Source organism: Vidua chalybeata, chromosome 13 (genome assembly GCF_026979565.1).
Source record: "Vidua chalybeata isolate OUT-0048 chromosome 13, bVidCha1 merged haplotype, whole genome shotgun sequence".
NCBI classification, from domain to species: domain Eukaryota; kingdom Metazoa; phylum Chordata; class Aves; order Passeriformes; family Viduidae; genus Vidua; species Vidua chalybeata.
Genome location: NC_071542.1, coordinates 2,285,972 through 2,298,737, shown reverse-complemented (window position 1 = coordinate 2,298,737; position 12,766 = coordinate 2,285,972). Strand labels below are relative to the sequence as shown.

General features: G+C 43.5%; 1 long non-coding RNA gene across 1 annotated transcript; it reads left to right on the top strand.

Moving 5' to 3' along the window:
* The first annotated feature begins 2,746 nt into the window (after positions 1-2,746).
* LOC128794700 (uncharacterized) lies at positions 2,747-3,286 on the top strand. Its single transcript, XR_008433234.1, has 3 exons — positions 2,747-2,818; positions 2,982-3,118; positions 3,215-3,286. It is a non-coding gene; the product is annotated as an uncharacterized LOC128794700 (long non-coding RNA).
* The last annotated feature ends 9,480 nt before the right edge of the window (positions 3,287-12,766 follow it).

Sequence of the window (12,766 nt, the reverse complement as noted above, 5' to 3'; positions counted from 1 at the left end):
TCACATCCCACAGAAAACACGGAGCCCCCTAGAGCAGGACTGCCTGCAGCACTGGAGCTGGGATTACAGCGATGGGACTGTGGCCCTTGGGGCACTCAGCTCATCAGAGCAGTAAGAAATAAACGACATTCCCGGCAGTTCAGAAGGCATTAACTCAGAGCATCCCTGCTCCTCAGCAGTCGCTGTGCCTCCCCGCTGCCAGTGGCAGCACTTTACAGCAGAGGGACCCCGCGGCCGCGCAGCTGTGCGGGATCCTTGTGTCCCATCCCGCAGGAATGTGGCGAGCTCAGAACTGGGGCAGGCGCTGACACGGAAGGAGCCTTTCAGCTCTCTCACCCAACACCCATTAAACAGCAGCAAGACACGCACATCTGGCCAAAGGCTTGCTGCCTGCATTGTTACAGGGTTTTGAGAGGGTTTTGAGATGGATGGATGAGACCAGTGAATAAGTGGGACAGTGGAAATGCTTCAAAAATAGCATCCCCTCCCACTAATAGATCCTCTGCTCTGTACCTGAAGGGGAAACAGCCTGTTTGCTGAGCCTTTCTTCTCCCTGTTGTTGTTGCTACTACACAGAGCTCTGAAAATAGATCAGTAAACAGCTCTGGGGGAAAAGGTATAATTGATGATGTCTTGGACAGAGGCACCCTGTTGATCACCACACTGGGATAAAAAGGCATTTTCTACACCATATATTTTCACTTTTCCCCCCCCCATTGAAGTGACAGTTTTGAGGTTCTTTTGAGTTTGTCTGAGGTATATATCAGCCATAAAGTATGTGAGATAGTACCACCCAGCCTTGACAATATTCTGTATACCCCCCTGGCCTGGGTCTGATATACATTTCCTTTTGTATCCTTTTACTAGCAAATACTGATTTCTCTAACTTGCTCTTTTAGCTCAAGCTGAATTTAGCATTGGTGGTCCAATGTTTTATCTTTTCAAACCCAAGATGGGGCTATGGAAGCAGAACTCTCAAAGAGTCTGAAGTTTATTAAACACCAAACACATGAAAGACACAACCTTTTAAATAATGTCTGCCTAACAATTCACTCAATGTTTTTCCACATCTACAAAGTTATCTTTCACCACCACCGCCCAAAATAACAACATGAATCTGTGATGTTTACCTTGTACTCTGAATTTGGAAGATGCTGCATTCAAGAAGGACCAAATGCTTTACAAATAAAAAAAAAGAAAAAAATGGGATGTAACTATGTTGTTGGAGGAACTATATTTAAACTGCCACAACTTTAGCAAACAAGCCTCTCTCAGCCAGAGAGGCAAACTTAAACACATCAGATTTCTCGAAGTGTGCTGTTGCTTACATGGGAGAAATGATGCAGGCATCCTCTCCAGATGGCCCAGGCAATTGGAATTCCTTATGCCACCACAGCACGTGGAGAAATGAATTCTTCAAAATTTGATTTAATGGAAGATATTTTGGAGTATCTGCACTGATGACACTGGGATGGATTGCTCAGTGAGCCTGAGAGCAGAGTTAAGCCCATGAACCCAAAGCTGAGCACTTTTTGGAAAAGAACCTTCACACAAATGGCCCTCACCATTGCTGAGAGCAGGAAAATGACCCCATCCAATTCCAGATTCCACAATGACATTAATATAGCAAAAGCACAGATTAATTAAGCTGTAAAGCTTCCACCTCCAGACCTCAGAGGCCGAAGGAATGATATAACCAATTAATATACAAAAGCAGAAATAAATAGAACAGGCAGCTGCCCGGAATCCCATTAAATTCTAAAATAAGCACAGCGCTGAAAATAACATTTAATTTTATGAACTTTTTACTTGGAAAAAAACTTACTTGATCAGTAAGATCCATACAAGTAAAAGGATGATTCTAGGATTTCACACAAACAACAACAGAAATAATAACATAATTTTGTTGATTTATGCATTTACAGGGTTTAATTAGTGGCTACTGAATAATTAGTGACCTGGAGGTTATATCCAGCACTTAAGTATTTGAAATATTAAGAAGTACTTGAAATTCAAAACCCTCCCAGCCTAATTCTTGACTGCTGGAGGACAGAAAACTTTCAGAACTAATTCCTTTCCAATGGCTCTATGCACTGAGTTTTTTAATGTGCATTAACAGTTAATAATTCTTAATTATTCATTCTTAATCTTAGTATCATTCTTCTGCTGACCATGACACTTCTACTAGCATCCAGTATCCTAATGGATAGTCTCCTAAGGTGCTTGATGCTCCTAGAAAGCTGCAGCAGGGACTCAGGGTGCTGATCAAGAAATTCCCAGACCTACCACATACCTGAAACTTCTTATGGAAAGGGAATGTACAGGATCTCTTGATCCTTCACAGAATCCTCTTTATGTTCTAGTTAGAAGGTGTCCAATCTATGCATGACATAGCACAAAGAATCAATTTGTTTTTCTTGAGACTTGTGCTCTGTCAAGCGTCTTTTGTATTATGACCATGATAAGCTGCTTCCAAAGGAATGATATGGAGATTCCACGGGAATAAAGCAGGCAGTCAGAAGGGTCCTGCAGTGACACAATCCTGCTGTAGGACCCTGTGCTGGTGTCCCTGCTTCTCTCGTGGCACCAGGACAGTGTCCCATGGCACCCCTGGCTGTCCCTGCCTTCCCCAAGGACACACTGCTCCCTCCACCACAAGGGCCCTGCCAGAACAAAGAGAGAAGCCTTTGTGAGTCATGGGCAGAGCTTTCCAACAGTTGCTAGGGGAGCAATAGACAGGTAACAATTCCTCTGCCTGGTTTTTAATAGCTGCAAATCTTTCCGCTGCCCGCAGTGAGCTGAATGCAGCAACAGCAAGGTGAGTGCTGCTGAGGGGAACTGTGTCAGTGCAGCATTAATGCACACTTAAATCTTAGGGAATTCAGTGGGAATGCTACATCCATTACCTTGCACCAAAATACCTTTCCGAGTGCTTGGAGCACCATGAGTAATACCTGTCACTGGTTCTTACGTCCTCTCAGTAGGGGGAAAGCATGTGCAGGTCAGCTGGAGCCAGCTCCACCTCCCAGATTTGGTGTCAAATGTCAGGATGTTGTGCACCTCGCTCCGAGGCAGAAGGAGCCCATACCTGTCAAGGTCCTTGGCTCCTTTCCAGAGGGTAACAGTGATGAATGCACTGCTCATCGGTGATTTGTTTGACCAGACCCGGGTGCCTGCAGTCAGATCTAAGTCATTGACTCTTCTCTCTCCACAGTCAATGCAGGCACAGCTCCACTGCTACTGAGAACACAGAGACTGAGGGGAGGCTACAGAGTTAATATTTCCCTCCAATAAATAAGTCTTCACATTGTTTTTACTACAAAATGCACAAGTTTGGAGATGCTTCTCTGCAGCTTTTAATTACGAACACCCTGAGCTGGTATTGTGCAGCCTTGGGGTGGGTGTTCAGAATACAATGGGAGTGTGTTTGACATCTTGGCAATGGATTTTTTCCTGGGAATGGATGTGCCATTCACAAGGAAATCCTATTCAGTAACCTTCGTGTGTCAGCACAGTCAGAATTAATCACGTCCTCCATTACACACGGGAGAAGTTTCCATATCCCTCAGGAATATACTGCAGCCTGGGTAGAAATCCTCTCCCTGAGTTACTGATTGTTTTGACAGGTAGGGTCAAAGTGTGTCCCACAATTACCCCGTGTTCTGAGCAGCTGCAGTGCTGGTGAGTTGAGGTGTGTATATATATTTATATATGAGTGATTCTGTACTTCAGCAGCACTGAAGTGCCTCACAGCCCCTGTTTTCTGGATCTGACTGCACACCTGGAGCACACACAGCAGTTTCACAAAAAGCCTGAGACAAAACACACCAGCATTCTGCTGACTTCCTCACCTCACTACTGCTGCAAAGAAGTATTACAGCAAAAAACTCCTCCAGTCAGTTCCAATTGCTGGATAATACACTGGTCTGACAGCCTTCCCAACAGAAAGCTAAGTGGAAATCATTTTAAACTCAATGAATGCATGTTTTCAGAAGCAGGATATGGACTACTGAGATTCTGACAGTGTTTCAAAGCAAGGAAAGGCTGTTGCAAATTGACTGAGTGGAATTAAAGTACCCCCTTGCCTACAGTTTAATAAAAACCAGCACTTAAACTGCAAACATTTATACAAGTAATACATGAGCCCAACACCCGTAGGTGTTTCTGCTTTTCCTGGGAATGTACAGGATACTGTTTAGCAAAGCTTCACCACTGGCCTCTTGTAGAACTAGAATATGGGACAGAAAATACACTTCCCTAGTCTCAAAACACAACAAGAACAAACAGGAAATCAGATTTCCAAGCAAATCTGTCATGGTAGAGTTGTCAAAGCTGATCTGGGGAAAAGGAACCAAAATTCCTTGGATCCAGCATTTAACACTGGTAAGAAAGCAAACAGAAATGTCCACCTGCACCTACACAGAAACACACAGACAAAGATGTCTTAATTAAGCAAAAAGAAAAACCTCTGTAAAATGTTAGCCAAAACCTCATCCATTCCATGTACAGCTCCAGGCCACAGGCACTTGGGTGTGCTCACGTTGCAGCTGGTGACTGCCAGGCTGGACTCTGCCCACGCAGGTCAAAGGTGTCCTTCATTGCTCTCCCCTCTCTAAGCTCAAGGATTGACCTGCTCAGGCTGCTCAGCTCAGGCTGCTGAAAGCCAGGCCTGTCCTAGTTAAACCTGTGTGCTTGCTTTCCTTTCTTTCCCGCTTGGAAAACGCAAACTGGCCCTTGCCAAGCCCCTGTTCCCAGTGCTGCTAACAATCAGTGGCTCGCGTGGCTCCGGACATATTCCTGCCTCGTGTGGCACGCTTTTGGCTAACAGTATGTCAATTCAAGTTACAACTGCTCCGAGGAAAGAGCCTAAAAATAGAGGCCTTCCAGGTGGCTCAGCAGACGGATCATTTGCTATACATGGCAGAACAAGTTAGCCTTTTCAGACTGTGCTTCTAGAGTAAAAATACCCCAGCACATCATGGCAGGAGTCAGTGCTAGCCTCAGACAAGAGGGCCTCACTCAGGTGCCTGGCTGCAAGCAAACACTGGAGCCCTTCTCCTTCCTGCCATCTCCTCCAGGAACCTCCAGTCTGTGTACTGTGGCTTCTGTGTACTGGAGAGAGGGATGTGCTGTTGTGCCATGGCCTGTACCTCCCCTGAGCTCACTGCTGTGAGGCTGTTATGTTTTCTAGCACCTGCTTTCCCTTCCAAGGGTGCCAGGTAAGCATGGGCTTGGCTAAGCAATAGCAATGTCCACCACACACACCCGCAGCTACTTCTCACAACATGGACAATGATTCCACCACCGTTCTCCAGCAGCCAGCAGGAAGAATCATTCCTACCCAACCCTAACTCAAAGCAGCTTTGAGACACTGCAGTTTTTTCCTTCAATTCCTGTTAGACTCACATCTTTCTGCTTCAAGCCCGGCAGCTGCCACCTGCATGAAACCCTGCAGGAACAGCTGTCCCTGGCCACAGCAATGCCTGAGAAAGAAACTGCTCCATCTATCCTACTCTGCAGGCCATCAGCCAGGGCTTCCCTGGATTCATGACTTCATTCAAGAACTTTGACATCATCTTCAAATCAGGCTGCATGCTCCCAACAGAGTCCTGAATCCTCCGGAACCCGCACCCTGAACTGTGCTCTTCCTTTTTTCCTGGTGTATGAATAAAAACACTGACCAACAACAGCATCTTCGTACAGAGAAAAGATTCCAACTAAACTGCTCCTCTGAAAGCATCCACAAAATATCTCAATATAATTGTAAAAATAAATTGTGCCCTGTCACTGTGCAAAGGAAGAAAAATGAATTTTGAACAGCCACAGATACAAGCAGACATAGCTCCTGACTGTCTCCCAGCCAAATTTATAATTACTTTTGCTATTTTATCAAGTTTCAAACAATGCACTTCAGTGGAGGAAGGTAACAAGAACAATTCTGAAGGTAACATGGGTGTAATGGAATTTGTAAACTCTCATATAAGAAAAGTCATCAGCTGGAACCTGAGCACCCTGGCTTACTCCCTTTAACCAGCAACGATTTGCCAGTATCTTCTGGATCTTCACAGCTTTAGGGAGCGGTTTGAAGTGCTTAGACAGAGCAGCATTTTGTCTTCTTTCTATTTAACCCCTTTTGGGACATTTCTTTCTGGAATGTTCTTTTCACTCTTGCAATAATATATCCATACACTTCAATAATAGTAAGTATCATGATCACTATGGCACATGACCCAGATTAAATTCTAAAGCTGTAACATTTGCTGAGGTCTTCAGTTCTTAGTGTCACATCACCAACAGATATTCTCACCTTTGTTGTAAATAAAAGTTGTATTTCTAGCCCTCAGACTCACAAACTGGAGTTTGGAAAATGTTATGCACACACTATGAGTGTCTAAGCTTGTGCCATCCAAAGAGGGGATGAAGTGGCTCATGAACTAATGCTGATATGAAAATTGTCCATCAGTGCATGTAAAATGCAAGGTGGTCTTAGGGGAGCAAGGGAGTTGCCTCCTGGTGCCAATTCCAGAGGAACTTGGTGAAGGCTGAGGCTTTACATCATCTCATTGCCATTTCACAACTCCCAGTTATCCTGCAGTGCTCTTGCAATGAAAGAACACATGACTCTGCTCAGGGATCACCAGCTGCAGATGTCACAGCAATCGGATGAACTCTTAAACACTCACCTGCCAATTCTCCATTATTATTTTTTTCAGAGACCTTGGTCAGGAGAAAATACTATTCATTTCCATATCTATGAGCATTTGATACAACACTCAGATACTGTGACATGCAAACACTGCTTTATGTATTTCAATGACAGAAAGTTCACATCATCCGTTGCACGCTTTTTCCCCAAGCATTGTCTCTGACCCTCTGATTCTGAAGGTCATTTTCACAAATTTACAACCATTTAAAGACAAAATTCTGAGTTCAAAATGTATGACACAGTGACCCTGCTGGTTGTCCCTTGGCATATTTCAGGTAGCTGAGGATTTACCCAGTTTTATCTGCTTTCATTCTGCCAACAGGGAACAATTTGGAAATCCTTCTTCATGGAAATAATAACTAAGTTCAGAACTGAGTATTTGAAAATTGAGTGGCACTCAATGGTATACATTAAATACTGATGAGTGGTGCTTGAGCTTAAGCGGTTTGGCAAATCTAGAAAAGGTCACTGAGCAATTAAGTAACCCTCAGAAGTTGTTTCAGGACATGTGTTCTTGCTTCTGGAAGGCTCATTATGAAAGCAGGTAGGAGACAGAGGATAAAGGTGTGCACGCTGCTGGAATGGATAATGTGTGTGCTGTGTGCAAAATTCACTTCCCCAGCTGCTGGATATCATATGTTGAGAGTTTCTTTTAGTTTGAGTTGTCTGGATATTTTCAAAGAATGAATAAAGGGATTTTATTCATTCCTTTAAAAAGCATGAATAAAATAGCTTCCCTCCCCTCCCCAAAGTGTAGTATTAATAAAGATGGTGCCTGGGTTTTGTGCCTGATTTGATTTCCTACATATTATACATGGCTAATACAACATATATTTCTGTATGGTTTCTATCACTCAAAGAAGCAACTAGAAAAATGTGATTTTGAGTAAGAAAATGTTAATGAAGTAGATGAACAGACATAGAGGTGCAGACTTAAGATTTGTTAAGAGTCCAGCCTCCCACATCAGCCAGTGGGCACATTCCTGATGCTCTTCACAGGGTCTCCTGAGTCCTGAGAAAGAGGGAGACCACCACACCATGTGGTGTGCCAGGCTGCATTCTTCCAGCCCTATTTTTACCTCCCTGTTTTTTATTTATATTCACCCCAAAGCTGCACTAAGACTTTCTTGTCAGCCAAGTTTGCTCTCTGTATGCCTGGGAAAGCTCTCTCAAAATCCAGCACTTCCCTGGATACCTTGATGAGGGGGCAGTGGCCACTGTTGGGAGCCTTTTGCAGGAAAATCCTATGAAAACACTTCCCTGCTATCCTCTCAAACCTTCAGCAACCTTTGGGCTCCAGGACTCTCTGGTTCCAAGGGTTATCATCTCCACCTGTAATGGTCCATCACAGCTTTCTTCCCTTGCATTTCTCCAATTATTTTTCAAATCCATATAAACATTTGGCATCCACAACACCCAATGGCAAAGAGACCAGTATATGAATTGTTTGTTCCTGTACAGTCAGGTGTGTGCTCTGTATTTTTATGCATTTTTCTTAAAAATAATAAAACCTTTTAAAACATGGAATACATTTTTCTTTTTTTTTTACAAGAAATTATCAGAGTAATTCATCCAGCTTCACTTTGTAAAACTTTAAGAAACCTTGCATAACTTACTGGAGGAGAAGAGGTAGAGATGGCTTTGAATGGAATGAAAAGCCCAGACAGATTTCAAAGCTCATTGTTTCTTAAAAAGAACAGTGCTTAACTTCACTTGCAAACATGAGGCTGCTGTGCACAGTCCAATAATACCTTTAAAACTTTCCAACTGCCTCTGGTACTATCTCAAGTCCTGGGCCACTGTGGTATAATGGCTTTTGTTCCACTAGTGAGATGTCTACTACGGAAGAAGACAGCACTCATCCTGATAAAAGCAGAGTCACCTCACTCAGCACCTTCCTCGTGGCACTGAAGTGTCCTTGAGACACTCTGGACTTTGATGGCAGAGGCACAAATCCTGAAGACAACTTCCAGGCTGTTTCCCAGACAAACAGGCAATTCCAGCACTCCAGCAAACTGCTTTCTGGTTTGAAGGGAATTTAATGCAGCAGCCTGGGTGATACCTTACTTCTACAGGGAACATGAAATCCCTGGTGAAGGATATGCAGGGATCACACCAAAGTCATCTCTTGGGGGAAGAAAGAAATGCCAGCATGGTAGAAAGTTTAGGTGATCTGCAGATTCTCTGCAGCAGTTGCTATCAATCCCAGAGTCACACTTCACAGCACAGGAGACAGACTCTGAGACACTGGGAATGGTAGCACAATAAATATAAAACCATTCCTTTTCAGTCCTTTACCCTCAAGTTAAAATATTCTCCATTGGCCTCTTAAAGCACCAATAATTATTTGACATCAGCACTGCTGGGATTAAGACATTTTTACATCTACCTTTATGATTAATGCAGTGAAGCCACGAAAATGCTTTTTTTGGAAAGGGGCTGTGTTTTGAAAATGTTGTTTTGCAGTATGTGAGGAGAAAAAGCAGCTTGAAAATTATCTCCAACCTTCCACTGTAACCCCAAGCCTCATTTCTGTTCAGGTAGCAGAAATGCCTCTCAAAACTTGTATTTTTCTTTATTAATGTGAGAGCTTGTGTCAAATAGCATCTGAGTTTTTCACTGACATCAGGCTGTTGTTAAACGTTAGCAAATACTCTATCTCTGGAAAGCTGAGATAGGAAAACAAAATCTCTTCCATCACAAATGACATTCCAGCTATCACACTTGATATTTTGCTGAGAATAACAACTAAGACTGGATTTATTTGCATCCCTGTCTATCCAGGTTTTGTGTAACAATAACAAATAAGACTGAGTGAGGCTCTCACTCTTCCTTCCATCAAACAGGATCAGAAGAAATCAGCTGAAACTGGCAAAATTAGGCTGTGAAGTTGCTGGATGATCAGAATCATGCCCAGGTTCTGCAGAGAATGACAAGAGACATCTCTCAGTTTTCATGCAGAAAATAAATTAGACTGAACTGAGCAGCTGCCTTCTGTCTCAAAATTAACAAAAAAAAGGAGTACAGAGAAGCTATTCCGTGTTTATGAAATGATGGTATTCTCTTGACTCTATAAAACAACAGGAAAACAAAGCCAGCTCACGTCCAAGAGGTACAAAAGCAGGCTCAGAGATGCAAATGGGTTACAAAACTGAATCCTGAAGACATGTCCAAAGTTTAATCATGCTTGCCCATTTGGCAAATGTCCCCTGTGAAGTCAGGGACAATGGAGGAGAGCAGGAGGATGGGATACTCATACTTGAATTTGTTACAACTTCACAGATTAATTCCTTATGATGTACAGGAAGAGAGTACCCCAGAACAGGGAGATGCCCTGTGCCTGCTGCTGACTGAGAGAGGATAATGTCATGGCACATCCCCTTTCCTTGGGTGTCTGTGAGCCAGACAAACATTGCAGGGCTGTTTAGTGCAGTCACCAGTGAGACTCCATCAGTGTGGGCTGAAGGGAACCTGACCCCCAGTGCTGACAGGAAAAATGATCAATCTCTCTCGTTTTAATTAACAAAAATAGAGCAGTGTACATTACAGCACAGCATCACTACACTGCACCATATGCAATCCAATAGCAAGGCAGGAGCCTTTGAGTGACAGAGAAAAATCAGGCCTTTACTTGTGTTTTAGGCTATGAAAGCAAGCAAGGAAAATCCATGCTTTGGATCAATACTGTTCTCCTCCACATCCCCACTGTGTCATCTGTGGTGAGACAGGAACATCTCCAGTACCTCATATGACAGGATTTGGGGAAGCTACAGAGGTGAGATCCCACTCCCTGGCTCAGAGGCTCCTGGCAGACAACAGAACTCCCACACAAGTTACTGGTCCTGCTGCAGGAGATTAGGCCCCTGTTTGGTGTGTGGTACATACGAGTAACTACATTAACCTTAAGCTGAAGGAGAACATTTTGTTATATAAGCACATCCCTGCTCCTGTAATGCTATTCATATTAATACAAAACACAGGGGAGATTAAGCAAGTAAATTAAATTCATTAGCATTCTGCTGCTTGCTTCCTAACCAGAGTGGGATTCAGGGGACTAAAGGCTCCTTCTCATGTGGCACAGATTGCAAGTCAGGTGTCAGAGGGACAACTGAATGTGGCAAGGCAGGTTTCAGTGTCACATTTTTAGTGGAAGGCACAGCAACTGCTCAGGTGCATGTCAAAATCTCATGTCACTAACATTACACATTTTTTTCTCTATTTTAAAAAGCTGCATATTAGGAACGGGAGCTGAAACATAATATTCTATTTCATTTTATTCTATTCAGGCACAAAGAGGCACAGATGTATTACACTAGCTAGACATATTTAGAGTCCTCTCTTCACCTGCTCCACTAAATCCTTGGTTGAACACATGATAATCCAGTAGTCTAGAAAGAGAATTCAGAATTAGGGTGGTGAGGAGGGAATATCCTTCTTTGAGAAGCACTGAAGTTCAAGACATTTTCTTCCTCTTTATGCACACATAACTCTCCCTGACATCAGCTCTGGGACTGAGGCTTAAAGAAAGAATCAAAGATGTATTTTCTTCTACAGGCTCACTGCAAGAACTGCTAAAATCAGTAAAATGCAACCTGAAGGGAAAAAAAAATATTTTTCTTTATAAAAGAAACAAATTTTGACAGATTTGTCCAAATCAGAATTCCCTTTGCGGCTGTGTTTATATAGCAGTATGTAAAAGTTTACTTTAGGAAATGTTCAGAGTTAATCAGTGCAAGAGTTAAAAGCAGAGCTAATTCCAGCTCCTCTTCATATCCAAGACTGTCAGGAATTCATTATAACAGTCCCTGTAAGTTCAGACTCTTCCCCTGCTAGGGTTACTCTTCATGCAGTGGTTAAATGAAAAACAGAGTTGATTGTGATGGGAAGTCCTGGCAATGGCTTGGACTATTTCTCCTACAATCCTCATCAAATAAGGGGCACACAACAAATTGCTTATCTCCGATCTGCAATTCTCCCCTCCACCCAGCTGTAAATCTGAATTAATTAATAAACGCCCTAATGTTTTCAAGGTCATGGAAAATGAAAAGCACTCAGCAAAATGGATGCACTGACAGTGAAGGGTGTTTGTGGGTGGGGTTTTTATGTAAATGGAAAATCTGTGAGGCAGCAGCTCCTTCATCTGTGCCCCAAATGCTAAAGTTAGACAACTTAAAAGAAAATAAAGGAAATGCAAATAAATTATGTTTTGAACAAATGTGACCTTCCCTGGCAAAAGTGCAAGGCTTTATGCAGCAGAGTCTCAAATCACACAAGGAGGTCAAAGACCCCATGAAGTCAGGGCGTCGCGCTGGCTTTGGTGTGTCCCTGCTGACTGTGGGACAGAGGACAACTCTGCTTTCTGTCCCCAGCACCTGCTCACCAAAGGCCTGGCACGGTGCTCATCCCTGCCTGCCACACAGACCTCAGGAGATAAGGCTTCTGTGGCATCTCTGGCCACTGAGCTGTTCCCAGCTTCTGGCTCTGTTTGAAACACTCCAGCACAGCCCATGGCTGTGATAACCACGATACACAGACCCACATGGCTGCTCTGTCTGTGTGCCCATAACAGGCACTGCTCTGGGAGCTTCCACAGCTGCCCTCTAAAGCTCAAGCACCTTCACGAATTATGTAATCTGGGGAGTAAGATCATAGAAGCACAGAATGGTTTGGGTTGGAAGGGATTTTAAAGATGATCTAGTGAAGGTGAGGAATGTGAAATTTGACAAGTTAGGAATGCCACCCCTTAGATACAGAAACAAGATGTGAACTTATGGGCTCAATCTTTGGAGACACATAACAACTGAGTAACTTCTGAAAATAGAAAGTATAATTGAAGACACTCAGCTGGGAGCTCATGGTGCTTGAAGGGTGGATTCTCAAGCCAATCTTAATCTTGATTTGGCCACTGCAAAGAGTCTGTGAAGTGTAGCTGCAAATCAGTTGGGGTCCCAGCACATTACAAACTGAAGCTACTGGAGCCAGTCCAGAGGAAGCCATGGAGATGTTCCCAGGGCTGGAGCCCCTCTGCTCTGGAGCCAGCCTGGGAGAGCTGGGGATGCT